The sequence below is a fragment of the Ascidiella aspersa genome, chromosome 9 (genome assembly GCF_963924565.1).
Source record: "Ascidiella aspersa chromosome 9, kaAscAspe10.2, whole genome shotgun sequence".
Taxonomy (NCBI): Eukaryota; Metazoa; Chordata; class Ascidiacea; order Phlebobranchia; family Ascidiidae; genus Ascidiella; species Ascidiella aspersa.
The window spans coordinates 9111983-9139366 of record NC_139455.1 but is presented as its reverse complement, the minus strand read 5'-3'; the positions used below and the strand labels follow the sequence as shown (position 1 = coordinate 9139366).

Genomic DNA, 27384 nt, shown 5'->3' with positions numbered 1-27384 from the left:
TCCCGGATAAAACATGACTGATTAAAGTATTTCTTGATGAACATGTATTAATGCATAGCTCTCATCGGGGATGTAGCTCAGATGTTAGTGCGCGCGCTTAGCATGTGCGAGGTACCGGGATCGATACCCGGCATCTCCAATCCTTCATATTTTGTGCAGTTTGATCATAGATGATTTGAAATATACAAGTTTTGTTCTATCGATTATTTTTACATTAAATCCATAAATAATTTGGTTGTTTAATAAATTCATGTTTTAGTCTAACAAGTTTTTGCTGCAATGAATTATTTCGTACTAGTTCCAAAACTTATATGTTTTTAAATTTTATCTAAAATTTGAAATATAACAGAAATTTGTTGTGCAGCGCTCCAGAGGCGCAATCGGTTAGCGCGCCGTACTTATACAATAGTAGCGGAGAAATGCGGAGGTTGTGAGTTCGAGCCTCACCTGGAGCTGAAATATTTTAGCAACTTCAAGGGGCCAATTATAGTTATTACTTGTAGTTTAAAATCGACCTGTTGCAAAACTTCTCAATCTTCGGTTAGTTTCAGTTTGCATTTCATTGAAAATTGTTACAACTTTGCGAACGATATCTTATCTTGTCGAAAATGGTTTAGAAAGTCTTCTTTGCACGGCGGCCCCATCCCAGTCGGAAAATTATCCACGTGCCATGCACGTTTTATCCCCGCGCCTTGCAAGGGCCAACTACATATGTTCAGTGATAAATCGGTTATGTAAGCACGGAAATTCAACACCGGCAGGTACATGGCCCAGTCATGGCCATAAGGTATAAATATGGTTGGGCATCCTGTCAAATTACGACTATAAATCTGCAAAACACCATGGGTAAATTTACATTGAGCTTTTATTCATGCACGTTAAAAATATGGAAAAAAAAACAAAAAGAAACACAGAAATAGAAACTGTACAAGGCAATAACAAACTGCAGTTTAAAATGACATCAATAATTGTCTAAAAGTTCCTTTTATATGATTTATTCACTGTCAGAAATATAGATTCTGAAAATAAGTCAGCCAACACCGGTTCAGCTATATCGGACTTGTGATTCGCAGGGAGTGGTCATCACAGGTTCTGTGCTTTCTTTATTAGCAATGGTATTGGCTTGTCTTCTTGCACCTCTGCCACCATCCCAGTCTATTGCACCTTGTAGTCGATAACAGATGCAGTTTGGTCTTTGTGACCTATGAACAGAAGAGCGCCTAAAAAAAAATAGCTTGTAACTAATAAGTAGGGCGATTATTATTTTTTGACAAGTCAAAATTATTTTAAGTTAAAATCAGTCAAAAATACACATAATTCGTTTACAAAATTAAAAAAAAATATTGGCAAAACATTAGAGCCCAAAATATAAAATAATAAATAAAAATCACATGCACTTTATATAGTATGATATTTAACTAACTTACCTGCAAATTTTGATAAGCAGCCGCCCCAATTAGGAAAAGCTTTAACATTTATAAGCTTTAAATCCCAGAGGCCATGTTGGTTTTGGTATTTATTGGCACTTTTCGTCGATATCTTTAGTTTTTTTAAGATTTCCAGGTATTTAGTCAGGATTTTATGCTTACTTGATATAAATATTTAGATGTGGCTTTATTGCTTAAAAATCTGGGATGTGCACCTGCCACAGAAATAAACTTGTCAACAGCTTGTTTCCTACTTTGTTTAGATACAAATTTAGTTCTTGCTAAAAGTTATTTTATTGAACGAATTTATTTTTTTATTCTGATATAAAACTTCAAATATAATTACAAATATAGCTTAGCCTACACTATGCTAAACATATATTTTATAGGTAACCTGATCTTTAGGGTACAAGGCATAAAAAGAAAACAACCACTAACAAAAAAGTCTAACGCTCAGCTGCCCTATAGCTTTCAACTGATTAGTGATTTCAATTGTCTTAACAATACACGTTCAAACTCAATTGTGATGTCATCCACATATAGGCCAATCGGACGTCTGGAGTTTAAAATTATGCGCGCCGTTTGTAAATGAAAAAAAAACGCAATATAATAAATTGCAATGACAGCGGGGAAAGGTCGGCGCGAAGTTGAATCAGCGGGTAACCTAGCCAGTATTGTTGCCTTAAGTAGGAAACCATGTGTATAGCGTTGGTACGAATAGTACTTTTCCAAAAGATTTGTGTTCAGGCAACTTCCCCTTTACTAATGAAATAAATTTTATCAATTAACATCTTTTTTTTCAGCATATCTAAATAAACCTTCTTAACTTCGCTAAATATGTTGCCTAAACAAGAAAACTATAAAGATTATAACAGCTAACTTATACCCAAGTAAAAATAGTAACCCCCAAAAACATTATTATATATGTCTGTGTATGATATAGGTTAAAATTTTAGTTTAGCAAAGAAACTGTTAAAATAGGCGACCCTACAAAGTAAAAAAAAACAACTTTGTGGTTAGGTCCGATTTTTCCAAGAAAATATGGTAATCGCCGAATAAGTTACGAAAACCACATTTATCACCAAAATTCTGGGAAGCGCCGATGATTATGAAGCTTCGACAGAAATAACCCAGAAAAATATGTCATATATCACCGATTATTGTCAGGGTTATATACCTTTAGCCGGATATAAATATTTTCCGTGATGGCCCGGGGTTAAACGGGGAAAAATTTCCGACTGGGATGGCTTAGTGGTAAAGCGCCTGTCTAGTAAACAGGAGATCCTGGGTTTGATCCCCAGTGGTGCCTTACGGAATTACATTTTACCGAAAAAATAATTCGCAATAATGATGAAATATTTCGAGCAACTGTTCTATTTCAATCATTGCTTTAAACGACAAGGTAAACACTACCAAAATCATTTTTGTTAAAGCAAATTAGTAATGTTGTACTAAACATAACAACTTTCGTTTTATTCAAGTAAAATTTGTAAACTTTAATTTGGTTGGCTGTAAACAAAAAACAAAATTTATGATTAATACATTTCTCAATGGAATCCTAGCTCTAATATAATGAATCATGTTGAATAAAGTTGTACAAAGCAGGTAATAATTCTCATTACTCATATTTAGTCAACTGTATAATGAATGCTATGAGATGAACTGGAGATTTTTAAAACAGAAATAGGTTCAGCACGATTATAGTTGTTTCTTATTCATTTTTTATGTTCTGAAGTAGTTTATTCGGTGAACATTAGAATAAATTTATATCATCCCGGATAAAACATGACTGATTAAAGTATTTCTTGATGAACATGTATTAATGCATAGCTCTCATCGGGGATGTAGCTCAGATGGTAGAGCGCGCGCTTAGCATGTGCGAGGTACCGGGATCGATACCCGGCATCTCCTATCCTTAATATTTTGTGCAGTTTGATCATAGATGATTTGAAATATACAAGTTTTTGTTCTATCTTTTATTTTTACATTAAATCCATAAATAATTTGGTTGTTTAATTTATTCATGTTTTAGTCTAACAAGTTTTTGCTGCAATGAATTATTTCGTACTAGTTCCAAAACTTATATGTTTTTAAATTTTATCTAAAATTTGAAAGATAACAGAAATTTGTTGTGCAGCGCTCCAGTGGCGCAATCGGTTAGCGCGCCGTACTTATACAATAGTAGCGGAGAAATGCGGAGGTTGTGAGTTCGAGCCTCACCTGGAGCAGAAATATTTTGGCAACTTCAAGGGGCCAATTATAGTCATTACTTGTAGTTTAAAATCGACCTGTTGCAAAACTTCTCAATCTTCGGTTAGTTTCAGTTTGCATTTCATTGAAAATTGTTACAACTTTGCGAACGCTATCTTATGTTATCGAAAATGGTTTAGAAAGTCTTCTTTGCACGGCGGCGCCATGGCTTAGTGGTAAAGCGCCTGTCTAGTAAACAGGAGATCCTGGGTTCGATCCCCAGTGGTGCCTTACGGAATTACATTTTACCGAAAAAATAATTCGCAATAATGATGAAATATTTCGAGCAACTGCTCTATTTCAATCATTGCTTTAAACGACAAGGTAAACACTACAAAAATCATTTTTGTTAAAGCAAACTAGTAATGTTTTACTAAACATAACAACTTTCGTTTTATTCAAGTAAAATTTGTAAACTTTAATTTGGTTGGCTGTAAACAAAAAACAAAATTTATGATTAATACATTTCTCAATGGAATCGTAGCTCTAATACAATGAATCATGTTGAACAAAGTTGTACAAAGCAGGTAATAATTCTCATTACTCATATTTAGTCAACTGTATAATGAATTCTATGAGATAAACTGGAGATTTTTAAAACAGAAATAGGTTCAGCACGATTATAGTTGTTTCTTATTCTTTTTTTTATATTCTGAAGTAGTTTATTCGGTAAACATCAGAATAAATTTATATCATCCCGGATAAAACATGACTGATTAAAGTATTTCTTGATGAACATGTATTAATGCATAGCTCTCATCGGGGATGTAGCTCAGATGGTAGAGCGCGCGCTTAGCATGTGCGAGGAACCGGGTTCGATACCCGGCATCTCCAATCCTTAATATTTTGTGCAGTTTGATCATAGATGATTTGAAATATACAAGTTTTTGTTCTATCGATCATTTTTACATTAAATCCATAAATAATTTTGTTGTTTAATGAATTCATGTTTTAGTCGAACAAGTTTTTGCTGCAATGAATTATTTCGTACGAGTTCCAAAACTTATATGTTTTTAAATTTTATCTAAAATTTGTAAGATAACAGAAATTTGTTGTGCATCGCTCCAGTGGCGCAATCGGTTAGCGCGCCGTACTTAAACAATAGTAGCGGAGAAATGCGGAGGTTGTGAGTTCGAGCCTCACCTGGAGCAGAAATATTTTGTCAACTTCAAGGGGCCAAGTATAGTTATTACTTGTAGTTTAAAATCGACCTGTTGCAAAACTTCTCAATCTTCGGTTAGTTTCAGTTTGCATTTCATTGAAAATTGTTACAACTTTGCGAACGGTATCTTATGTTATCGAAAATGGTTTAGAAAGTCTTCTTTGCACGGCGGCGCCGTGGCTTAGTGGTAAAGCGCCTGTCTAGTAAACAGGAGATCCTGGGTTCGATCCCCAGTGGTGCCTTACGGAATTACATTTTACCGAAAAAATAATTCGCAATAATGATGAAATATTTCGAGCAACTGCTCTATTTCAATCATTGCTTTAAACGACAAGGTAAACACTACAAAAATCATTTTTGTTAAAGCAAACTAGTAATGTTTTACTAAACATAACAACTTTCGTTTTATTCAAGTAAAATTTGTAAACTTTAATTTGATTGGCTGTAAACAAAAAACAAAATTTATGATTAATACATTTCTCAATGGAATCGTAGCACTAATACAATGAATCATGTTGAACAAAGTTGTACAAAGCAGGTAATAATTCTCATTACTCATATTTAGTCAACTGTATAATGAATTCTATGAGATGAACTGGAGATTTTTAAAACAGAAATAGGTTCAGCACGATTATAGTTGTTTCTTATTCTTTTTTTTATATTCTGAAGAAGTTTATTCGGTAAACATCAGAATAAATTTATATCATCCCGGATAAAACATGACTGATTAAAGTATTTCTTGATGAACATGTATTAATGCATAGCTCTCATCGGGGATGTAGCTCAGATGGTAGAGCGCGCGCTTAGCATGTGCGAGGAACCGGGTTCGATACCCGGCATCTCCAATCCTTAACATTTTGTGCAGTTTGATCATAGATGATTTGAAATATACAAGTTTTTGTTCTATCGATTATTTTTACATTAAATCCATAAATAATTTGGTTGTTTAATGAATTCATGTTTTAGTCGAACAAGTTTTTGCTGCAATGAATTATTTCGTACGAGTTCCAAAACTTATATGTTTTTAAATTTTATCTAAAATTTGTAAGATAACAGAAATTTGTTGTGCATCGCTCCAGTGGCGCAATCGGTTAGCGCGCCGTACTTATACAATAGTAGCGGAGAAATGCGGAGGTTGTGAGTTCGAGCCTCACCTGGAGCAGAAATATTTTGTCAACTTCAAGGGGCCAAGTATAGTTATTACTTGTAGTTTAAAATCGACCTGTTGCAAAACTTCTCAATCTTCGGTTAGTTTCAGTTTGCATTTCATTGAAAATTGTTACAACTTTGCGAACGCTATCTTATGTTATCGAAAATGGTTTAGAAAGTCTTCTTTGCACGGCGGCGCCATGGCTTAGTGGTAAAGCGCCTGTCTAGTAAACAGGAGATCCTGGGTTCGATCCCCAGTGGTGCCTTACGGAATTACATTTTACCGAAAAAATAATTCGCAATAATGATGAAATATTTCGAGCAACTGCTCTATTTCAATCATTGCTTTAAACGACAAGGTAAACACTACAAAAATCATTTTTGTTAAAGCAAACTAGTAATGTTTTACTAAACATAACAACTTTCGTTTTATTCAAGTAAAATTTGTAAACTTTAATTTGGTTGGCTGTAAACAAAAAACAAAATTTTTGATTAATACATTTCTCAATGGAATCGTAGCACTAATACAATGAATCATGTTGAACAAAGTTGTACAAAGCAGGTAATAATTCTCATTACTCATATTTAGTCAACTGTATAATGAATTCTATGAGATGAACTGGAGATTTTTAAAACAGAAACAGGTTCAGCACGATTATAGTTGTTTCTTATTCTTTTTTTTATATTCTGAAGTAGTTTATTCGGTAAACATCAGAATAAATTTATATCATCCCGGATAAAACATGACTGATTAAAGTATTTCTTGATGAACATGTATTAATGCATAGCTCTCATCGGGGATGTAGCTCAGATGGTAGAGCGCGCGCTTAGCATGTGCGAGGAACCGGGTTCGATACCCGGCATCTCCAATCCTTAATATTTTGTGCAGTTTGATCATAGATGATTTGAAATATACAAGTTTTTGTTCTATCGATTATTTTTACATTAAATCCATAAATAATTTGGTTGTTTAATGAATTCATGTTTTAGTCGAACAAGTTTTTGCTGCAATGAATTATTTCGTACGAGTTCCAAAACTTATATGTTTTTAAATTTTATCTAAAATTTGTAAGATAACAGAAATTTGTTGTGCATCGCTCCAGTGGCGCAATCGGTTAGCGCGCCGTACTTATACAATAGTAGCGGAGAAATGCGGAGGTTGTGAGTTCGAGCCTCATCTGGAGCAGAAATATTTTGTCAACTTCAAGGGGCGAAGTATAGTTATTACTTGTAGTTTAAAATCGACCTGTTGCAAAACTTCTCAATCTTCGGTTAGTTTCAGTTTGCATTTCATTGAAAATTGTTACAACTTTGCGAACGCTATCTTATCTTATCGAAAATGGTTTAGAAAGTCTTCTTTGCACGGCGGCGCCATGGATTAGTGGTAAAGCGCCTGTCTAGTAAACAGGAGATCCTGGGTTTGATCCCCAGTGGTGCCTTACGGAATTACATTTTACAGAAAAAATAATTCGCAATAATGATGAAATATTTCGAGCAACTGCTCTATTTCAATCATTGCTTTAAACGACAAGGTAAACACTACAAAATTCTTTTTGTTAAAGCAAACTAGTAATGTTTTACTAAACATAACAACTTTCGTTTTATTCAAGTAAAATTTGTAAACTTTAATTTGGTTGGCTGTAAACAAAAAACAAAATTTATGATTAATACATTTCTCAATGGAATCCTAGCTCTAATACAATGATTCATGTTGAACAAAGTTGTACAAAGCAGGTAATAATTCTCATTACTCATATTGAGTCAACTGTATAATGAATGCTATGAGATGAACTGGAGATTTTTAAAACAGAAATAGGTTCAGCACGATTATAGTTGTTTCTTATTCTTTTTTATATATTCTGAAGTAGTTTATTCGGTAAACATCAGAATAAATTTATATCATCCTGGATAAAACATGACTGATTAAAGTATTTCTTGATGAACATGTATTAATGCATAGCTCTCATCGGGGATGTAGCTCAGATGGTAGAGCGCGCGCTTAGCATGTGCGAGGTACCGGGATCGATACCCGGCATCTCCAATCCTTAATATATTGTGCAGTTTGATCATAGATGATTTGAAATATACAAGTTTTTGTTCTATCGATTATTTTTACATTAAATCCATAAATAATTTGGTTGTTTAATTTATTCATGTTTTAGTCTAACAAGTTTTTGCTGCAATGAAATATTTCGTACTAGTTCCAAAACTTATATGTTTTTAAATTTTATCTAAAATTTGAAAGATAACTGAAATTTGTTGTGCAGCGCTCCAGTGGCGCAATCGGTTAGCGCGCCGTACTTATACAATAGTAGCGGAGAAATGCGGAGGTTGTGAGTTCGAGCCTCACCTGGAGCAGAAATATTTTGGCAACTTCAAGGGGCCAATTATAGTTATTACTTGTAGTTTAAAATCGACCTGTTGCAAAACTACTCAATCTTCGGTTAGTTTCAGTTTGCATTTCATTGAAAATTGTTACAACTTTGCGAACGCTATCTTATCTTATCTAAAATGGTTTAGAAAGTCTTCTTTCCACGGCGGCGCCATGGCTTAGTGGTAAAGCGCCTGTCTAGTAAACAGGAGATCCTGGGTTTGATCCCCGGTGGTGCATTACGGAATTACATTTTGCCGAAAAAATAATTCGCAATAATGATGAAATATTTCGAGCAACTGCTCTATTTCAATCATTGCTTTAAACGACAAGGTAAACACTACAAAAATCATTTTTGTTAAAGCAAACTGGTAATGTTTTACTAAACATAACAACTTTCGTTTTATTCAAGTAAAATTTGTAAACTTTAATTTGGTTGGCTGTAAACTAAAAACAAAATTTATGATTAATACATTTCTCAATGAAATCCTAGCTCTAATACAATGAATCATGTTGAACAAAGTTGTACAAAGCAGGTAATAATTCTCATTTCTCATATTTAGTCAACTGTATAATGAATGCTATGAGAAAAACTGGAGATTTTTAAAACAGAAATAGGTTCAGCACGATTATAGTTGTTTCTTATTCTTTTTTTTATATTCTGAAGTAGTTTATTCGGTAAACATCAGAATAAATGTATATCAACCCGGATAAAACATGACTGATTAAAGTATTTCTTGATGAACATGCATTAATGCATAGCTCTCATCTGGAATGTAGCTCAGATATTAGAGCGCGCGCTTAGCATGTGCGAGGTAACGGGATCGATACCCGGCATCTCCAATCCTTTATATTTTGTGCAGTTTGATCATAGATGATTTGAAATATACAAGTTTTTGTTCTATCGATTATTTTTACATTAAATCCATAAATAATTTGGTTGTTTAATTAATTCATGTTTTAGTCGAACAAGTTTTGCTGCAATGAAATATTTTGTGCTAGTTCCAAAACTTATATGTTTTCAAATTTTATCTAAAATTTGAAAGATAACAGAAATTTATTGTGCAGCGCTCCAGTGGCGCAATCGGTTAGCGCGCCGTACTTATACAATAGTAGCGGAGAAATGCGGAGGTTGTGAGTTCGAGCCTCACCTGGAGCAGAAATATTTTGGCAACTTCAAGGGGCCAATTATAGTTATTACTTGTAGTTTAAAATCGACCTGTTGCAAAACTACTCAATCTTCGGTTAGTTTCAGTTTGCATTTCATTGAAAATTGTTACAACTTTGCGAACGCTATCTTATCTTATCGAAAATGGTTTAGAAAGTCTTCTTTGCACGGCCGCGCCATGGCTTAGTGGTAAAGCAACTGTCTAGTAAACAGGAGATGGGATGTAGCTCAGATGGTAGAGCGCGCGCTTAGCATGTGCGAGGTACCGGGATCGACACCCGGCATCTCCAATCCTTTGAATTTTGTGCAGTTTGATCATAGAGGATTTGAAATATACAAGTTTTTGTTCTATCGATTATTTTTACATTAAATCCATAAATAATTTGGTTGTTTAATTAATTCATGTTTTAGTCGAACAAGTTTTTGCTGAAATGAAATATTTCGTACTAGTTCCAAAACTTATATGTTTTTAAATTTTATCTAAAATTTGAAAGATAACAGAAATTTGTTGTGCAGCGCTCCAGTGGCGCAATCGGTTAGCGCGCCGTACTTATACAATAGTAGCGGAGAAATGCGGAGGTTGTGAGTTCGAGCCTTACCTGGAGCAGAAATATTTTGGCAACTTCAAGGGGCCAATTATAGTTATTACTTGTAGTTTAAAATCGACCTGTTGCAAAACTTCTCAATCTTCGGTTAGTTTCAGTTTGCATTTCATTGAAAATTGTTACAACTTTGCGAACGCTATCTTATCTTATCGAAAATGGTTTAGAAAGTCTTCTTTGCACGGCGGCGCCATGGCTTAGTGGTAAAGCGCCTGTCTTGTAAACAGGAGATCCTGGGTTCGATCCCCAGTGGTGCCTTACGGAATTACATATTACCGAAAAAATAATTCGCAATAATGATGAAATATTTCGAGCAACTGCTCTATTTCAATCATCGCTTTAAACGACAAGGTAAACACTACAAAAATCATTTTTGTTAAAGCAAACTAGTAATGTTTTACTAAACATAACAACTTTCGTTTTATTCAAGTAAAATTTGTAAACTTTAATTTGGTTGGCTGTAAACAAAAAACAAAATTTATGATTAATACATTTCTGAATGGAATCCTAGCACTAATACAATGAATCATGTTGAACAAAGTTGTACAAAGCAGGTAATAATTCTCATTACTCATATTTAGTCAACTGTATAATGAATGCTATGAGATGAACTGGAGATTTTTAAAACAGAAATAGGTTCAGCATGATTATAGTTACTTTTTATTCATATTTTTTTATTCTGAAGTAGTTTGTTCGGTAAACATCAGAATAAATTTATATCATCTTGGATAAAACATGAATGATTAAAGTATTTCTTGATGAACATGTATTAATGCATAGCTCTCATCGGGGATGTAGCTCAGATGGTAGAGCGCGCGCTTAGCATGTGCGAGGTACCGGGATCGATACCCGGCATCTCCAATCCTTTATATTTTGTGCAGTTTGATCATAGATGATTTGAAATATACAAGTTTGTGTTGTATCGATTATATGTACATTAAATCCATAAATAATTTAGTTGTTTAATTAATTCATGTTTGAGTCGAATAAGTTTTTGTTGTAATGAATTATTTCGTTCTAGTTCCAAAACTTATATGTTTTTAAATTTTATCTAAAATTTGAAAGATATCGGAAATTTGCTCTATAGCGCTTCAGTGGCGTAATCGGTTAGCGCGCCGTACTTATACAATAGTAGCGGAGAAATGCGGAGTTTCGGAGTTCGAGCATCACCTGGAGCAGAAATATTTTGCCAATTTCAAGGGGCCAAGTATAGTTATAACTTGCAGTTTAAAATCGACCTGTTGCAAAACTACTTAATCTTCGGTTAGTTTCAGTTTGCATTTCATTGAAAATTGTTACAACTTTGCGAGCGCTATCTTATCTTATAGAAAATTGTTTAGAAAGTGTTCTTTGCACGACGGCGCCATGGCTTAATGTAAAGCGCCTGTCTAGTAAACAGAGATCCTGCGTTCGATCCCCAGTGGTGCCTTACGGAATTACATTTTACCGAAAAAGTAATTCACAATAATGTTGAAATATTTCGAGCAACTGCTCTATTTCAATCATTGCTTTAAACGACAAGGTAAACACTACAAAAGACATTTTTGTTGAAGCAAACTACTAATGTTTTTCTAAACTTAACAACGTTCGTTTTATTCAAGTTCGATTTGTAAACTTTTATTTGGTTGGCTGTAAACGAAAAACAAAATTTAAGTTTAATACATTTCTCAATGTAATCTTAGCGCTATTGTAATGAATCATGTTGAACAAATTTGTACAAAGCAGGTAATAATTCTCATTACTAATATTTAGTCAACTGTATAATGAATGCTATAAGATGAACTGGAGAATTTTAAAACAGAAATAGTTTCAGCATGATTATAGTTACTTTTTATTCATATTTTTTTTATTCTGAAGTAGTTTGTTCTGTAAACATCAGAATAAATTTATATCATCTTGGATAAAACATGAATGATTAAAGTATTTCTTGATGAACATGTATTAATGCATGACTCTCAACGGGGATGTAGCTCAGATGGTAGAGCGCGCGCTTAGCATGTGCGAGGTACCGGGATCGATACCCGGCATCTCCCATCCTTTATATTTTGTGCAGTTTGATCATAGATGATTTGAAATATACAAGTTTGTGTTGTATCGATTATATGTGCATTAAATCCATAAATAATTTAGTTGTTTAATTAATTCATGTTTTAGTCGAATAAGTTTTTGTTGTAATGAATTATTTCGTTCTAGTTCCAAAACTTATATGTTTTTAAATTTTATCTAAAATTTGAAAGATATCGGAAATTTGCTCACCAGCGCTTCAGTGGCGTAATCGGTTAGCGTTCCGTAATTATACAATAGGAGCGGAGAAATGCGGAGTTTGTGATTTCGAGCATCACCTGGAGCAGAAATATTTTGTCAACTTCAAGGGGCCAAGTATAGTTACAACTTGTAGTTGAAAATCGACCTGTTGCAAAACTTCTCAATCTGCGGTTAGTTTCAGTTTGCATTTCATTGAAAATTTTTACAACTTTGCGAGCGCTATCTTATCTTATAGAAAATTGTTTAGAAAGTGTTCTTTGCACGGCGGCGCCATGGCTTAGTGTAAAGCGCCTGTCTAGTAAACAGGAGATCCTGTGTTCGATCCCCAGTGGTGCCTTACGGAATTACATTTTACAGAAAAAGTAATTCACCATAATGTTGAAATATTTCGAGCAACTGCTCTATTTCAATCATTGCTTTAAACGACAAGGTAAACACTACAAAAGACATTTTTGTTAAAGCAAACTAGCAATGTTTTTCTACACTTAACAACATTCGTTTTATTCAAGTTAGATTTGTAAACTTTTATTTGGTTGGCTGTAAACGAAAAACAAAATTTGTGTTTACTACATTTCTCAATGTAATCCTAGCGATATTATAATGAATCATGTCGAACAAAGTTGTTAAAGCAATGATTGAAATAGAGCAGTTATATTTCTCTGATATTCAATTGAGGTATGTTAATTTTTCACTGTAAATTTAACAAATCAGAAGTTCAAATCTATCAGAATTTGACACGGGCTAACTATGATTCGAAATTATTGAACTAAGTCGTACTAAACAAAAATTAGGCAATAATACCAGAAGGTATATGTTGAAGTAACATACAATAAACATTTGAATACATCAAAACGATAGTAAATTTAGTATCAAAATAATGAGAGGTAATAAAATTTGCCGATCTCATATGAGATCATTGGGAGTGTTTTACTGTTGTAGCTACCACTAGATTGTAAGCACAGATGTTGCTTGTTGAAATTTGTTGATACCTGTCTAACTTGGAGCATTTATAAGCATAGAAGCTGTTTACACATTCAATTGTCGAGGGTTGTGGTAGAAGGGCATCAATAATACTACTTATTAGTAAGGTAAGATATTGAAATATTGTAATGAACTACATATGCAAATATTTATTTATGTGGTATATTCCATCCATTATATATATAACTGGGCCAACGATGAAGATTTTCTGCAAAATCGTGAAAAATGCAATCTCTAGATCAAGATTCCAAGCAATCAAGAGCATTCTACACTTCTATGACCATAATGAAGCGGAAAATAACAAAAATTACAGAGGATTCATAGTAAGAAAACTGATTGCTGCTGCTCAAAAATTTGGTATTTTTGAAAAACCTTGCCGTTGATGAAATGATAGTCAAATATTATGGCCATCACGCTCTAATGCAATTTATTAGGGGTAAGCCAATTAGGTTTGGCTACAAGTTTTGGGCATTATGCGGTGTCTCTGGTTATTTCTACAATTTCAATCTCTATTGGCAAGAGCTCATCTGATGACAACCGCTCAGACTTATTGCTTGGGTCAAAAGTGGTATTGAATATGCTAGATGTCGTAGAAGAAGCACAATCATACAGTGTCTTCTTTGATAACTTATTTACCGGATACGAGTTACTGGTTCATCTTGCGAACTCGGTTTTCAAGCCACTGGAACTGTGCGCGAGAACAGGCTAAAGAAATGTCCTTTGATGGAAGCAAAAGAAATGAAAAGCAAAAAAGAGGTACATACAGCGTTAGATTTGACACCAATGAAGAAATTCTTTTCGTAAAATGGTTGGATAATACATGCGTAAATATTGGAACTAATTATGATACAGTGGAACCTCTTCAAAAAGTGAAACGTTGGCTGAAGGAACGTAAAGCAAAGATTCAGTTTGTCAACCTCATGTGTTCAAAAATTACAGTGCATATATAGGAGGTGTGGATAAGCATTATTGGTGGATCAGCAAATATGCAACAAAGTGGTATTGGCCTATATTTATTCGAATTGTGGACATGGCAGTTGTGAATGCCATATCATATATAACTTGATAAATAACAACGGAGAAGATACAGCCACCGACATGGATTTGCTTTCATTTAGAAAAGCAATTTCCGATCCTACTTAAAAATTCCTACTAATAGGCAACAACCAGGTAAAAGACGCAACTGTTCAGCACCTTCAAAAATCCCTCAAGATGTTCGTTTTGACAGTAAAGGACACATTATTATGAAACGAGTCGAGCAAAGGCGATGCCAGAAAAAGCCATGAACTGCTAGGCCCAGGATATATTTCAAAATGCACAGTCACTCTATGTGCAGACTGTTTCTCTACTTATCCTAAGTACAATGGTTAAAGATATGTGATATATATTATAATTACAACGGACCAACATAACTATCATGATTTCATATTATTTATTTTTGTATAACTAAATCTATCCTCTGAAAATACAAATATCCTATTTGCGCCATGTATATTTTTAGTCATTGTATGTCTTCATTTTCTTGACAAATAAAGTGTTTACAGTCAGGGAGTCGAACCGTTTGATTTTTCCGGTTCAGTTCCGGTTCCGGTTCAGCTCCGGTTCAACCTTCGTTATTTTAAAACCAGTTCATAAAGTTCCGGTTCAGATACAATATAATTTGCATTAAATCTCAAAATGTGGGTCGATAAATGTAGAGAATAATCTTTGAAATGTAAGTCATTTAACTCAGTTACGTGACTTATTACAAAAACAGCAACTCTATATTGAAATATCTAAAAAATAAAAAATGAACGATTTTTTTATTCAATATTTATATTTTTTTCATAAAATTGCGAGCATGGCGTAACTTGACTCTGCAAAATAGAAGTTGTGAAATCATGCAGGAGCGAACCGCTTTAATTACAGGTTCGGGTTCGGTTAAGGTTCAGGTACTTTCAAATTATACGGTTCGGTTCCGGTTTGGCTCCTTAAAATCTTATAAAAAACAGTTAAGGTTCCGGTATGGTTCGGAAAAAATTGACCCAAAACCGATTCATAAAGTTCCGGTTCGGTTCCGGTTCGACTATTGTTCACTAATCCATCTTATAAAATAAGTATTAGGAGTCCTAGAAGTTGAGACTGTGTTATGAGGTACACTAGAGTTATTGCAACTGTATCATCCCAGTGATCTCATATGAGATCACCCTATATCCCGCTTATTTCTGTTTAAAATGTAATTTTGATCATCGCATCGTGTTTCTAAGGTTTTTTTATATCATACATTAAAGTTTCATTAAAAAAAATTGTTAACAGAATTATGGGAGGTAATGGATTAAAAGACAAGGTAAAAACTACAAAATCATATTTGTTAAAGCAAACTACTAACGTTTTTCTAAACTTAACAACATTCGTTTTATTCAAGTTAGATTTGGAAACTTTTATTTGGTTGGCTGTAAACGGAAAACCATATTAAAGTTCAATACATTTCTCAATGTAATCCTAGCGCTATTATAATGAATCATGTTGAACAAAGTTGTTAAAGCAATGATTGAAATAGAGCAGTTGCTCAAAATATTTCATCATTATTGCGAATTATTTTTTCGGTAAAATGTAATTCCGTAAGGCACCACTGGGGATCGAACCCAGGATGTCCTGTTTACTAGACAGGCGCTTTACCACTAAGCCATGGCCCCGCCGTGCAAAGAAGACTTTCTAAACAATTTTCGATAAGATAAGATTGCGTTCGCAAAGTTGTAACAATTTTCAATGCAAACTGAAACTAACCGAAGATTGAGAAGTTTTGCAACAGGTCGATTTTAAACTACAAGTAATAACTATACTTGGCCCCTTGAAGTTGCCAAAATATTTCTGCTCCAGGTGAGGCTCGAACTCACAACCTTCGCATTTCTCCGCTACTATTGTATAAGTACGGCGCGCTAAACGATTGCGCCACTGGAGCACTGCACATCAAATTTCTGTTATCTTTCAAATTTTAGATAAAATTTAAAAACATATAAGTTTTGGAACTAGTACGAAATTATTCATTACAACAAAAACTTGATCGACTAAAACATGAATTTATTAAACAATCAAATTATTTATGGATTTGATGTAAAAATAATAGATAGAACAAAAACTTGTATATTTCAAATCATCTATGATCAAACTGCACAAAATATAAAGTATTGGAGATGCCGGATATCGATCCCGGTACCTCTCACAAGCTAAGCGCGCGCTTTACCATCTGAGCTACATCCCCGATGAGAGCTATGCATTAATACATGTTCATCAAGAAATACTTTAATCAGTCATGTTTTATCCGGGATGATATAAATTTATTCTGATGCTTACCGAATAAACTACTTCAGAATATAAAAAACAGAATAAGAAACAACTATAATCGTGCTGAACCTATTTCTGTTTTAAAAATCTCCAGTTCATCTCATAGCATTCATTATACAGTTGACTAAATATGAGTAATGAGAAATATTACCTGCTTTGTACAACTTTGTTCAACATGATTCATTGTATTAGTGCTAGGATTCCATTGAGAAATGTATTAATCTTAAATTTTGTTTTTTGTTTACATCCAACCAAATTAAAGTTTACAAATTTTACTTGAATAAAACGTGTTACAGCGAGAAACGTTGTTTAATTTCTATGTTGATGACGTCCCAATGTTACCGTTTTTTACTTCTAGTTTCTCAAATGTTGCTAGCAAAAAGCACATGGCGCAAGTTCTTAACTTTTAGTTGCTAACTGTAAATTGGGTATTTCTGTACTAGTTAGTTGTATTGACTAGTCGTATTAAGCTTAGAATTTGTAAGAAGTTAATAATATTACGTTTATTGTTTGTTTAGTAATTGATTACAAACTTTAAAATGCAACTGAAATCTAGCCGTGACTGATTATATCCAAGTTAATCCTGGATCGCTAACAAGTTGGTACGTACATTTATTGTGGCTATATTTCCTTGTTAATATAAAAGTAAAAAGCCATTTGATCAGGATTAATATTGTTTGTGCTAAGTTACGAATATCTTGAGTTCTGTTAATGTTATGCTGTAAATGCCCGTCTGCCATAGCCGTGTATGACGTCATAATCGCATTTCGTTGTGTTGATTTTTCGTTCTGTTTAACAGAGAACCGTCACCCTTCAAGACTGTGTGGCAACTATAGGCAGTGCTGGCGGGGACGCGTTCCAACAAAAAACACCCATGCAACGGTTGATGTAGGCCAGGCTACATAGGTCGCTTAGGTGCAGCCACGACCGTTACAAAACGAATGTTGTTAAGTTTAGTAAAACATTACTAGTTTGCTTTAACAAAAATGACTTTTGTAGTGTTTACCTTGTCGTTTAAAGCAATGATTGAAATAGAGCAGTTGCTCGAAATATTTCATCATTATTGCGAATTACTTTTTCGGTAAAATGTAATTCCGTAAGGCACCACTAGGGAACGAACCGAGGGTCTCCTGTTTACTAGACAGGCGCTTTACCACTAAGCCATGGCGCCGCCGTGCAAAGAAGACTTTCTAAACCATTTTCGATAAGATAAGATAGCGTTCGCAAAGTTGTAACAATTTTCAAGGAAATGCAAACTGAAACTAACCGAAGATTGAGAAGTTTTGCAACAGGTCGATTTAAAACTACAAGTAATAACTATAATTGGCCCCTTGAAGTTGCCAAAATATTTCTGCTCCAGGTGAGGCTCGAAATCACAACCTCCGCATTTCTCCGCGACTATTGTATAAGTACGGCGCGCTAACCGATTGCGCCACTGGAGCGCTGTACAACAAATTTCTGATATCTTTCAAATTTTAGATAAAATTTAAAAACATATAAGTTTTGGAACTAGTACGAAATAATTCATTACAGCAAAAACTTGTTCGATTTAAACATGAATTAATTAAACAACCAAATTATTTATGGATTTAATGTAAAAATAATCGATAGAACAAAAACTTGTATATTTCAAATCATCTATGATCAAACTGCACAAAATATAAAGGATTGGAGATGCCGGGTATCGATCCCGGTACCTCGCACATGCTAAGCGCGCGCTTTACGATCTGAGCTACATGCCCGATTAGAGCTATGCATTAATACATGTTCATCAAGAAATAATTTAATCAGTCATGTTTTATCCGGGATGATATAAACTTATTCTGATGCTTACCGAATAAACTACTTCAGAATATAAAAAACAGAATAAGAAACAACTATAATCGTGCTGAACCTATTTCTGTTTTAAAAATCTCCAGTTCATCTCATAGCATTCATTATACAGTTGACTAAATATGAGTAATGAGAATTATTACCTGCTTTGTACAACTTTGTTCAACATGATTCATTGTATTAGTGCTAGGATTCCATTGAGAAATGTATTGATCATAAATTTTGTTTTTTGTGTACAGCCAACCAAATTAAAGTTCACATACTTTACTTGAATAAAACGAAAGTTGTTAAGTTTAGCAAAACATTACTAGTTTGCTTTAACAAAAATGATTTTTGTAGTGTTTACCTTGTCGTTTAAAGCAATGATTGAAATAGAGCAGTTGCTCGAAATATTTCATCATTATTGCGAATTATTTTTTCGGTAAAATGTAATTCCGAAAGGCACCACTGGGGATCGAACCCAGGATCTCCTGTTTACTAGACAGGCGCATTACCACTAAGCCATGGCGCCGCCGTGCGAAGAAGACTTTCTAAAAAAATTTCGATAAGATAGCGTTCGCAAAGTTGTAAAAATTTTCAAGGAAATGCAAACTGCAACTAACCGAAGATTGAGATGTTTTGCAACAGGTCGATTTTAAACTACAAGTAAGAACCATAATTGGCCCCTTGAAGTTGCCAAAATATTTCTGCTCCAGGTGAGGCTCGAACTCAGAACCACCGTATTTCTCCGCTACTATTGTATAAGTACGGCGCGCTAAACGATTGCGCCACTGGAGCGCTGTGTAACAAATTTCTGTTATCTTTCAAATTTTAGATAAAATTTAAAAACATATAAGTTTTGGAACTAGTACGAAATAATTCAATACAACCAAAGCTTGTTCGACTAAAACATGAATTAATTAAACAACCATATAATTTATAGATTTAATGTAAAAATAATCGATAGTACAAAAACTTGTATATTTCAAATCATCTATGATCAAACTGCACAAAATATAAAGGATTGGAGATGCCGGTTATCGATCCTGGTACCTCGCACATGCTAAGCGCTCGCTCTACCATCTGAGCTACATCCACGATTAGAGCTATGCATTAATACATGTTCATCAAGGAATACTTTAATCAGTCATGTTTTATCCGCGATGATATAAATTTATTCTGATGTTTACCGAATAAACTACGTCAGAATATAAAAAAATTAACAAGAAATAACTATAATCGTACTGAACCTATTTCTTTTTTAAAATTCTCCAGTTCATCTCATAGCATTCATTATACAGTTGACGAAATATGAGTAATGAGAAATATTACCTGCTTTGTACAACTTTGTTCAACATGATTCATTGTATTAGTGCTAGGATTCCATTGAGAAATGTATTAATGTTAAATTTTGTTTTTTGTTTACAGCCAACCAAATTAAAGTTTACAAATTTTACTTGAATAAAACGAATGTTGTTAAGTTTAGTAAAGCATTACTAGTTTGCTTTAACAAAAATGACTTTTGTAGTGTTTACCTTGTCGTTTAAAGCAATGATTGTAATAGAGCAGTTGCTCGAAATATTTCATCATTATTGCGAATTACTTTTTCGGTAAAATGTAAATCCGTAAGGCACCACTAGGGAACGAACCGAGGATCTCCTGTTTACTAGACGGGCGCTTTACCACTAAGCCATGGCGCCGCCGTGCAAATACGACTTTCTAAACAATTTTCGATAAGACAAGATAGCGTTCGCAAAGATGTAACAATTTTCAAGGAAATGCAAACTGAAACTAACCGAAGATTGAGAAGTTTTGCAACAGGTCGATTTTAAACTACAAGTAACAACTATAATTGGCCCCTTGAAGTTGCCAAAATATTTCTGCTCCTGGTGAGGCTCGAACTCACAACCTCCACATTTCTCCGCTACTATTGTATAAGTACGGCGCCCTAACCGATTGCGCCACTGGAGCGCTGCACAACAAATTTCTGATATATTTCAAATTTTAGATAAAATTTAAAAACATATAAGTTTTGGAACTAGTACGAAATAATTCATTACAGCAAAAACTTGTTCGATTTAAACATGAATTAATTAAACAACCAAATTATTTATGGATTTTATGTAAAAATAATCGATAGAACAAAAACTTGTATATTTCAAATAATCTATGATCAAACTGCACAAAATATAAAGGATTGGAGATGCCGGGTATCGATCCCGGTACCTCGCACATGCTAAGCGCGCGCTTTACGATCTGAGCTACATGCCAAAGTTGCAAAACTTCTCAATCTTCGGTTAGTTTCAGTTTGCATTTCATTGAAAATTGTTACAACTTTGCGAACGCTATCTTATCTTATCGAAAATGGTTTAGAAAGTCTTCTTTGCACGGCGGCGCCATGGCTTAGTGGTAAAGCGCCTGTCTAGTAAACAGGAGATCCTGGATTCGATCCCCAGTGGTGCCTTACGGAATTACATTTTACCGAAAAAATAATTCGCAATAATGATGAAATATTTCGAGCAACTGCGCTATTTCAATCATTGCTTTAAACGACAAGGTAAACACTAACAAAATCATTTTTGTTAAAGCAAACTAGTAATGTTTCACTAAACATCACAACTTTCGTTTTATTCAAGTAAAATTTGTAAACTTTAATTTGGTTGGCTGTAAACAAAAAACAAAATTTATGATTAATACATTTCTCAATGGAATCCTAGCACTAATACAATGAATCATGTTGAACAAATTTGTACAAAGCAGGTAAAAATTCTCATTACTCATATTTAGTCAACTGTATAAAGAATGCTATGAGATGAACTGGAGATTTTTAAAACAGAAATAGGTTCAGCACGATTATAGTTGTTTCTTATTCTGTTTTTTATATTCTGAAGTATTTTATTCGGTAAACTTTAGAAAAAATTTATATAATCCCGGATAAAACATGACTGATTAAAGTATTTCTGGATGAACATGTATTAATGCATAGCTCTCATCAGGGATGTAGCTCAGATGGTAGAGCGCGCGCTTAGCATGTGCGAGGAACCGGGATCGATACCCGGCTTCTCCAATCCTTTATATTTTGTGCAGTTTGATCATAGATGATTTAAAATATACAAGTTTTTGTTCTATCGATTATTTTTACATTAAATCTTTAAATAATTTGGTTGTTTAATTCATTCATGTTTTAGTCGAACAAGTTTTTGCTGCAATGAATTATTTCGTACTAGTTCCAAAACTTATATGTTTTTAAATTTTATCTAAAATTTGAAAGATAACAGAAATTTGATGTGCAGTGCTCCAGTGGCGCAATCGGTTAGCGCGCCGTACTTATACAATAGTAGCGGAGAAATGCGTAGGTTGTGAGTTCGAACCTCACCTGGAGCAGAAATTTTTTGGCAATTTCAAGGGGCCAATTATAGTTATTGCTTGTAGTTTAAAATCGACCTGTTGCAAAACTTCTCAATCTTCGGTTAGTTTCAGTTTGCATTTCATTGAAAATTGTTACAACTTTGCGAACGCTATCTTATCTTATTGAAAATGGTTTAGAAAGTCTTCTTTGCACGGCGGCGCCATGGCTTAGTGGTAAAGCGCCTGTCTAGTAAATAGGAGATCCTGTGTTCGATCCCCAGTGGTGCCTTACGGAATTACATTTTACCGAAAAAATAATTCGCAATAATGATGAAATATTTCGAGCAACTGCTCTATTTCAATCATTGCTTTAAACGACAAGGTAAACACTACGAAAATCATTTTTGATAATGCAAACTAGTAATGTTTTACTAAACATAACAACTTTCGTTTTATTCAAGTAAAATTTGTAAACTTTAATTTGGTTGGCTGTAAACAAAAAACAAAATTTATGATTAATACATTTCTCAATGGAATCCTAGCACTAATACAATGAATCATGTTGAACAAATTTGTACAAAGCAGGTAAAAATTCTCATTACTCATATTTAGTCAACTGTATAAAGAATGCTATGAGATGAACTGGAGATTTTTAAAACAGAAATAGGTTCAGCACGATTATAGTTGTTTCTTATTCTTTTTTTTATATTCTGAAGTATTTTTTTCGGTAAACTTTAGAAAAAATTTATATCATCCCGGATAAAACATGACTGATTAAAGTATTTCTTGATGAACATGTATTAATGCATAGCTCTCATCGGGGATGTAGCTCAGATGGTAGAGCGCGCGCTTAGCATGTGCGAGGTACCGGGATCGATACCCGGCATCTCCAATCCTTTATATTTTGTGCAGTTTGATCATAGATGATTTGAAATATACAAGTTTTTGTTCTATCGATTATTTTTACATTAAATCCATAAATAATTTGGTTGTTTAATTAATTCATGTTTTAGTCGAACAAGTTTTTGCTGCAATCAATTATTTCGTACTAGTTCCAAAACTTATATGTTTTTAAATTTTATCTAAAATTTGAAAGATAACAGAAATTTGATGTGCAGTGCTCCAGTGGCGCAATCGTTTAGCGCGCCGTACTTATACAATAGTAGCGGAGAAATGCGTAGGTTGTGAGTTCGAACCTCACCTGGAGCAGAAATTTTTTGGCAATTTCAAGGGGCCAATTATAGTTATTGCTTGTAGTTTAAAATCGACCTGTTGCAAAACTTCTCAATGTTCGGTTAGTTTCAGTTTGCATTGAAAATTGTTGCAACTTTGCGAACGCTATCTTATCTTATTGAAAATGGTTTAGAAAGTCTTCTTTGCACGGCGGCGCCATGGCTTAGTGGTAAAGCGCCTGTCTAGTAAACAGGAGATCCTGTGTTCGATCCCCAGTGGTGCCTTACGGAATTACATTTTACCGAAAAAATAATTCGCAATAATGATGAAATATTTCGAGCAACTGCTCTATTTCAATCATTGCTTTAAACGACAAGGTAAACACTACAAAAATCATTTTTGATAATGCAAACTAGTAATGTTTTACTAAACATAACAACTTTCGTTTTATTCAAGTAAAATTTGTAAACTTTAATTTGGTTGGCTGTAAACAAAAAACAAAATTTATGATTAATACATTTCTCAATGGAATCCTACCACTAATACAATGAATCATGTAGAACAAAGTTGTACAAAGCAGGTAATAATTCTCATTACTCATATTTAGTCAACTGTATAATGAATGCTATGAGATAAACTGGAGATTTTTAAAACAGAAATAGGTTCAGCACGATTATAGTTGTTTCTTATTCTTTTTTTTATATTCTGAAGTAGTTTATTCGGTAAACATCAGAATAAATTTATATCATCCCGGATAAAACATGACTGATTAAAGTATTTCTTGATGAACATGTATTAATGCAGAGCTCTCATCGGGGATGTAGCTCAGATGGTAGAGCGCGCGCTTAGCATTTGCGAGGTACCGGGATCGATACCCGGCATCTCCAATCCTTTATATTTTATGCAGTTTGATCATAGATGATTTGAAATATACAAGTTTTTGTTCTATCGATTATTTTTACATTAAATCCATAAATAATTTGGTTGTTTAATTAATTCATGTTTTAGTCGAACAAGTTTTTGCTGCAATGAATTATTTCGTACTAGTTCCAAAACTTATATGTTTTTAAATTTTATCTAAAATTTGAAATATAACAGAAATTTGATGTGCAGTGCTCCAGTGGCGCAATCGGTTAGCGCGCCGTACTTATACAATAGTAGCGGAGAAATGCGGAGGTTGTGAGTTCGAGCCTCACCTGGAGCAGAAATTTTTTGGCAACTTCAAGGGGCCAATTATAGTTATTACTTGTAGTTTAAAATCGACCTGTTGCAAAACTTCTCAATCTTCGGTTAGTTTCAGTTTGCATTTCATTGAAAATTGTTACAACTTTGCGAACGCTATTGTAGAGTTGTTGTATAATACTGTGTTGTATAGGATTGTTCAGTGCGACCTTTATGACGTTTGCTGTGCCTGTATATAAGCGCCACTCTTGCAGTACTTCTGTTATTCATTACTTGTGTTCTAATACGTCGCTGTGTGTCACGTACCCTGCCAGTAAATACTACAGCTATCTTACCTTATCGAAAATGGTTTAGAAAGTCTTCTTTGCACGGCGGCGCCATGGCTTAGTGAAAAAGCGCCGGTCTAGTAAACAGGAGATCCTGGGTTCGATCTCCAGTGGTGCCTTACGGAATTACATTTTACCGAAAAAATAATTCGCAATAATGATGAAATATTTCGAGCAACTGCTCTATTTCAATCATTGCTTTAAACGACAAGGTAAACACTACAAAAATCATTTTTGTTAAAGCAAACTAGTAATGTTTTACTAAACATAACAACTTTCGTTTTATTCAAGTAAAATTTGTAAACTTTAATTTGGTTGGCTGTAAACAAAAAACAAAATTTATGATTAATACATTTCTCAATGGAATCCTACCACTAATACAATGAATCATGTTGAACAAAGTTGTACAAAGCAGGTAATAATTCTCATTACTCATATTTAGTCAACTGTATAATGAATGCTATAAGTTCAGCACGATTATAGTTGTTTCTTATTCTTCTTTTTATATTCTGAATTAGTTTATTCGGTAAACATCAGAATAAATTTATATCATCCCGGATAAAACGTTACTGTTTAAAGTATTTCTTGATGAACATGTATTAATGCATAGCTCTCATCCGGTATGTAGCTCAGATGGTAGAGCGCGCGCTTAGCATGTGCGAGGTACCGGGATCGATACCCGGCATCTCCAATCCTTTATATTTTGTGCAGTTTGATCATAGATGATTTGAAATATACAAGTTTTTGTTCTATCGATTATTTTTACATTAAATCCATAAATAATTTTGTTGTTCATTAATTCATGTTTTAGTCGAACAAGTTTTTGCTGCAATGAATTATTTCGTACTTGTTCCAAAACTTAAATGTTTTTAAATTTTATCTAAAATTTGAAAGATTACAGAAATTTGTTGTGCAGCGCTCCAGTGGCGCAATCGGTTAGCGCGCCGTGCTTATTCAATAGTAGCGGAGAAATGGGAGGTTGTGAGTTCGAGCCTCACCTGGAGCACAAATATTTTGGCAACTTTAAGAGGCCAATTATAGTTATTAGTTGTAGTTTAAAATCGACCTGTTGCAAAACTTCTCAATATTCGGTTAGTTTCAGTTTGCATTTCATTGAAAATTGTTACAACTTTGCGAACGCTATCTTATCTTATCGAAAATGGTTTAGAAAGTCTTCTTTGCACGGCGGCGCCATGGCTTAGTGGTAAAGCGCCTGTCTAGTAAACAGGAGATCCTGGGTTCGATCCCCAGTGGTGCCTTACGGAATTACATTTTACCGAAAAAATAATTCGCAATAATGATGAAGTATTTCGAGCAACTGCTCTATTTCAATCATTGCTTTAAACGACAAGGTAAACACTACAAAAATCATTTTTGTTAAAGCAAACTTGTAATGTTTTACTAAACATAACAACTTTCGTTTTATTCAAGTAAAATTTGTAAACTTTAATTTGGTTGGCTGAAAACAAAAAACAAAGTTTATGATTAATACATTTCTCAATGGAATCCTAGCACTAATACAATGAATCATGTTGAACAAAGTTGTACAAAGCAGGTAATAATTCTCATTACTCATATTTAGTCAACTGTATAATGAATGCTATGAGATGAACTGGAGATTTTTAAAACAGAAATAGGTTCAGCACGATTATAGTTGTTTCTTATTGTTTTTTTTATATTCTGAAGTAGTTTATTCGGTCAACATCAGAATAAATTTATATCATCCCGGATAAAACATGACTGATTAAAGTATTTCTTGATGAACATGTATTAATGCATAGCTCTCATCGGGGATGTAGCTCAGATGGTAGAGCGCGCGCTTAGCATGTGCGAGGTACCGGGATCGATACCCGGCTTCTCCAAACCTTTATATTTTGTGCAGTTTGATCATAGATTATTTGAAATATACAAGTTTTTGTTCTATCGATTATTTTTACATTAAATCCATCAATATATTTATTTCGTACTAGTTCCAAAACTTATATGTTTTTAAATTTTATCTAAAATTTGAAAGACAACAGAAATTTGTTGTGCTGTGCTCCCGTGACGCAATCGGTTAGCGCGCCGTACTTATACAATAGTAGCGGAGAAATGCGGAGGTAGTGAGTTCGAGCCTCACCTGGAGCAGAAATATTTTGGCAATTTCAAGGGGCCAATTATAGTTATTACTTGTAGTTTAAAATCGACCTGTTGCAAAACTTCTCAATCTTCGGTTAGTTTCAGTTTGCATTTCATTGAAAATTGTTACAACTTTTCGAACGCTATCTTATCTTATCGAAAATGGTTTAGAAAGTCTTCTTTGCACGGCGGCGCCATGGCTTAGTGGTAAAGCGCCTGTCTAGTAAACAGGAGATCCTGGGTTCGATCCCCAGTGGTGCCTTACGGAATTACATTTAACCGAAAAAAATAATTCGCAATAATGATGAAATATTTCGAGCAACTGCTCTATTTCAATGATTGCTTTAAACGACAAGGTAAACACTACAAAAATCATTTTTGTTAAAGCAAACTAGTAATGTTTTACTAAACATTACACCTTTCGTTTTATTAAAGTAAAATTTGTAAACTTTAATTTGGTTGGCTGTAAACAAAAAACAAAATTTATGATTAATACATTTCTCAATGGAATCCTAGCACTAATACAATGAATCATGTTGAACAAAGTTGTACAAAGCAGGTAATAATTCTCATTACTCATATTTAGCCAACTGTATAAAGAATGCTATGAGATGAACTGGAGATTTTTAAAACAGAAATAGGTTCAGCACGATTATAGTTGTTTCTTATTCTTTTTTTTATATTCTGAAGTAGTTTATTCGGTAAACATCAGAATAAATTTATATC

At 33.9% G+C, this 27384-nt stretch overlaps 39 non-coding genes across 39 annotated transcripts; 33 read left to right on the top strand and 6 right to left on the bottom strand.

The window, feature by feature from the left end:
• Window positions 1-365: 365 nt before the first annotated feature.
• Trnai-uau (transfer RNA isoleucine (anticodon UAU)) lies at window positions 366-455 on the top strand. The gene is given in 2 exon segments: window positions 366-403; window positions 420-455. It is a non-coding gene; the product is annotated as a tRNA-Ile (tRNA).
• A 2212-nt stretch (window positions 456-2667) lies between these two features.
• Window positions 2668-2736, top strand: Trnat-agu (transfer RNA threonine (anticodon AGU)). The gene has a single exon. It is a non-coding gene; the product is annotated as a tRNA-Thr (tRNA).
• A 529-nt stretch (window positions 2737-3265) lies between these two features.
• Window positions 3266-3338, top strand: Trnaa-agc (transfer RNA alanine (anticodon AGC)). The gene has a single exon. It is a non-coding gene; the product is annotated as a tRNA-Ala (tRNA).
• A 227-nt stretch (window positions 3339-3565) lies between these two features.
• Trnai-uau (transfer RNA isoleucine (anticodon UAU)) lies at window positions 3566-3655 on the top strand. The gene is given in 2 exon segments: window positions 3566-3603; window positions 3620-3655. It is a non-coding gene; the product is annotated as a tRNA-Ile (tRNA).
• A 181-nt stretch (window positions 3656-3836) lies between these two features.
• Trnat-agu (transfer RNA threonine (anticodon AGU)) lies at window positions 3837-3908 on the top strand. Its single transcript has one exon. It is a non-coding gene; the product is annotated as a tRNA-Thr (tRNA).
• A 530-nt stretch (window positions 3909-4438) lies between these two features.
• On the top strand, window positions 4439-4511 carry Trnaa-agc (transfer RNA alanine (anticodon AGC)). The gene has a single exon. It is a non-coding gene; the product is annotated as a tRNA-Ala (tRNA).
• Window positions 4512-4738: 227 nt separating this feature from the next.
• Trnal-uaa (transfer RNA leucine (anticodon UAA)) lies at window positions 4739-4828 on the top strand. Its single transcript is given in 2 exon segments — window positions 4739-4776; window positions 4793-4828. It is a non-coding gene; the product is annotated as a tRNA-Leu (tRNA).
• Window positions 4829-5009: 181 nt separating this feature from the next.
• Window positions 5010-5081, top strand: Trnat-agu (transfer RNA threonine (anticodon AGU)). The gene has a single exon. It is a non-coding gene; the product is annotated as a tRNA-Thr (tRNA).
• Window positions 5082-5611: 530 nt separating this feature from the next.
• On the top strand, window positions 5612-5684 carry Trnaa-agc (transfer RNA alanine (anticodon AGC)). Its single transcript has one exon. It is a non-coding gene; the product is annotated as a tRNA-Ala (tRNA).
• A 227-nt stretch (window positions 5685-5911) lies between these two features.
• On the top strand, window positions 5912-6001 carry Trnai-uau (transfer RNA isoleucine (anticodon UAU)). Its single transcript is given in 2 exon segments — window positions 5912-5949; window positions 5966-6001. It is a non-coding gene; the product is annotated as a tRNA-Ile (tRNA).
• Window positions 6002-6182: 181 nt separating this feature from the next.
• Trnat-agu (transfer RNA threonine (anticodon AGU)) lies at window positions 6183-6254 on the top strand. The gene has a single exon. It is a non-coding gene; the product is annotated as a tRNA-Thr (tRNA).
• Window positions 6255-6784: 530 nt separating this feature from the next.
• Window positions 6785-6857, top strand: Trnaa-agc (transfer RNA alanine (anticodon AGC)). The gene has a single exon. It is a non-coding gene; the product is annotated as a tRNA-Ala (tRNA).
• Window positions 6858-7084: 227 nt separating this feature from the next.
• Trnai-uau (transfer RNA isoleucine (anticodon UAU)) lies at window positions 7085-7174 on the top strand. The gene is given in 2 exon segments: window positions 7085-7122; window positions 7139-7174. It is a non-coding gene; the product is annotated as a tRNA-Ile (tRNA).
• Window positions 7175-7355: 181 nt separating this feature from the next.
• On the top strand, window positions 7356-7427 carry Trnat-agu (transfer RNA threonine (anticodon AGU)). The gene has a single exon. It is a non-coding gene; the product is annotated as a tRNA-Thr (tRNA).
• A 529-nt stretch (window positions 7428-7956) lies between these two features.
• Window positions 7957-8029, top strand: Trnaa-agc (transfer RNA alanine (anticodon AGC)). The gene has a single exon. It is a non-coding gene; the product is annotated as a tRNA-Ala (tRNA).
• Window positions 8030-8256: 227 nt separating this feature from the next.
• Window positions 8257-8346, top strand: Trnai-uau (transfer RNA isoleucine (anticodon UAU)). Its single transcript is given in 2 exon segments — window positions 8257-8294; window positions 8311-8346. It is a non-coding gene; the product is annotated as a tRNA-Ile (tRNA).
• A 181-nt stretch (window positions 8347-8527) lies between these two features.
• Trnat-agu (transfer RNA threonine (anticodon AGU)) lies at window positions 8528-8599 on the top strand. The gene has a single exon. It is a non-coding gene; the product is annotated as a tRNA-Thr (tRNA).
• An 829-nt stretch (window positions 8600-9428) lies between these two features.
• Window positions 9429-9518, top strand: Trnai-uau (transfer RNA isoleucine (anticodon UAU)). Its single transcript is given in 2 exon segments — window positions 9429-9466; window positions 9483-9518. It is a non-coding gene; the product is annotated as a tRNA-Ile (tRNA).
• Window positions 9519-10044: 526 nt separating this feature from the next.
• Window positions 10045-10134, top strand: Trnai-uau (transfer RNA isoleucine (anticodon UAU)). The gene is given in 2 exon segments: window positions 10045-10082; window positions 10099-10134. It is a non-coding gene; the product is annotated as a tRNA-Ile (tRNA).
• A 181-nt stretch (window positions 10135-10315) lies between these two features.
• On the top strand, window positions 10316-10387 carry Trnat-ugu (transfer RNA threonine (anticodon UGU)). The gene has a single exon. It is a non-coding gene; the product is annotated as a tRNA-Thr (tRNA).
• Window positions 10388-10917: 530 nt separating this feature from the next.
• Window positions 10918-10990, top strand: Trnaa-agc (transfer RNA alanine (anticodon AGC)). Its single transcript has one exon. It is a non-coding gene; the product is annotated as a tRNA-Ala (tRNA).
• Window positions 10991-12089: 1099 nt separating this feature from the next.
• Trnaa-agc (transfer RNA alanine (anticodon AGC)) lies at window positions 12090-12162 on the top strand. The gene has a single exon. It is a non-coding gene; the product is annotated as a tRNA-Ala (tRNA).
• Window positions 12163-15978: 3816 nt separating this feature from the next.
• Window positions 15979-16050, bottom strand: Trnat-agu (transfer RNA threonine (anticodon AGU)). Its single transcript has one exon. It is a non-coding gene; the product is annotated as a tRNA-Thr (tRNA).
• Window positions 16051-16226: 176 nt separating this feature from the next.
• Trnai-uau (transfer RNA isoleucine (anticodon UAU)) lies at window positions 16227-16316 on the bottom strand. Its single transcript is given in 2 exon segments — window positions 16227-16262; window positions 16279-16316. It is a non-coding gene; the product is annotated as a tRNA-Ile (tRNA).
• A 1482-nt stretch (window positions 16317-17798) lies between these two features.
• Trnat-agu (transfer RNA threonine (anticodon AGU)) lies at window positions 17799-17870 on the bottom strand. The gene has a single exon. It is a non-coding gene; the product is annotated as a tRNA-Thr (tRNA).
• A 181-nt stretch (window positions 17871-18051) lies between these two features.
• Trnai-uau (transfer RNA isoleucine (anticodon UAU)) lies at window positions 18052-18141 on the bottom strand. The gene is given in 2 exon segments: window positions 18052-18087; window positions 18104-18141. It is a non-coding gene; the product is annotated as a tRNA-Ile (tRNA).
• An 830-nt stretch (window positions 18142-18971) lies between these two features.
• On the bottom strand, window positions 18972-19043 carry Trnat-agu (transfer RNA threonine (anticodon AGU)). The gene has a single exon. It is a non-coding gene; the product is annotated as a tRNA-Thr (tRNA).
• Window positions 19044-20139: 1096 nt separating this feature from the next.
• Trnat-agu (transfer RNA threonine (anticodon AGU)) lies at window positions 20140-20211 on the bottom strand. Its single transcript has one exon. It is a non-coding gene; the product is annotated as a tRNA-Thr (tRNA).
• Window positions 20212-20903: 692 nt separating this feature from the next.
• On the top strand, window positions 20904-20975 carry Trnat-agu (transfer RNA threonine (anticodon AGU)). Its single transcript has one exon. It is a non-coding gene; the product is annotated as a tRNA-Thr (tRNA).
• An 830-nt stretch (window positions 20976-21805) lies between these two features.
• Trnai-uau (transfer RNA isoleucine (anticodon UAU)) lies at window positions 21806-21895 on the top strand. Its single transcript is given in 2 exon segments — window positions 21806-21843; window positions 21860-21895. It is a non-coding gene; the product is annotated as a tRNA-Ile (tRNA).
• Window positions 21896-22076: 181 nt separating this feature from the next.
• Trnat-agu (transfer RNA threonine (anticodon AGU)) lies at window positions 22077-22148 on the top strand. Its single transcript has one exon. It is a non-coding gene; the product is annotated as a tRNA-Thr (tRNA).
• Window positions 22149-22678: 530 nt separating this feature from the next.
• Trnaa-agc (transfer RNA alanine (anticodon AGC)) lies at window positions 22679-22751 on the top strand. Its single transcript has one exon. It is a non-coding gene; the product is annotated as a tRNA-Ala (tRNA).
• A 227-nt stretch (window positions 22752-22978) lies between these two features.
• Window positions 22979-23068, top strand: Trnai-uau (transfer RNA isoleucine (anticodon UAU)). The gene is given in 2 exon segments: window positions 22979-23016; window positions 23033-23068. It is a non-coding gene; the product is annotated as a tRNA-Ile (tRNA).
• A 176-nt stretch (window positions 23069-23244) lies between these two features.
• Trnat-agu (transfer RNA threonine (anticodon AGU)) lies at window positions 23245-23316 on the top strand. The gene has a single exon. It is a non-coding gene; the product is annotated as a tRNA-Thr (tRNA).
• Window positions 23317-24146: 830 nt separating this feature from the next.
• Window positions 24147-24236, top strand: Trnai-uau (transfer RNA isoleucine (anticodon UAU)). The gene is given in 2 exon segments: window positions 24147-24184; window positions 24201-24236. It is a non-coding gene; the product is annotated as a tRNA-Ile (tRNA).
• Window positions 24237-24587: 351 nt separating this feature from the next.
• Trnat-agu (transfer RNA threonine (anticodon AGU)) lies at window positions 24588-24659 on the top strand. The gene has a single exon. It is a non-coding gene; the product is annotated as a tRNA-Thr (tRNA).
• Window positions 24660-25727: 1068 nt separating this feature from the next.
• Trnat-agu (transfer RNA threonine (anticodon AGU)) lies at window positions 25728-25799 on the top strand. Its single transcript has one exon. It is a non-coding gene; the product is annotated as a tRNA-Thr (tRNA).
• Window positions 25800-26329: 530 nt separating this feature from the next.
• Window positions 26330-26402, top strand: Trnaa-agc (transfer RNA alanine (anticodon AGC)). The gene has a single exon. It is a non-coding gene; the product is annotated as a tRNA-Ala (tRNA).
• A 446-nt stretch (window positions 26403-26848) lies between these two features.
• On the top strand, window positions 26849-26920 carry Trnat-agu (transfer RNA threonine (anticodon AGU)). The gene has a single exon. It is a non-coding gene; the product is annotated as a tRNA-Thr (tRNA).
• Window positions 26921-27384: the final 464 nt, after the last annotated feature.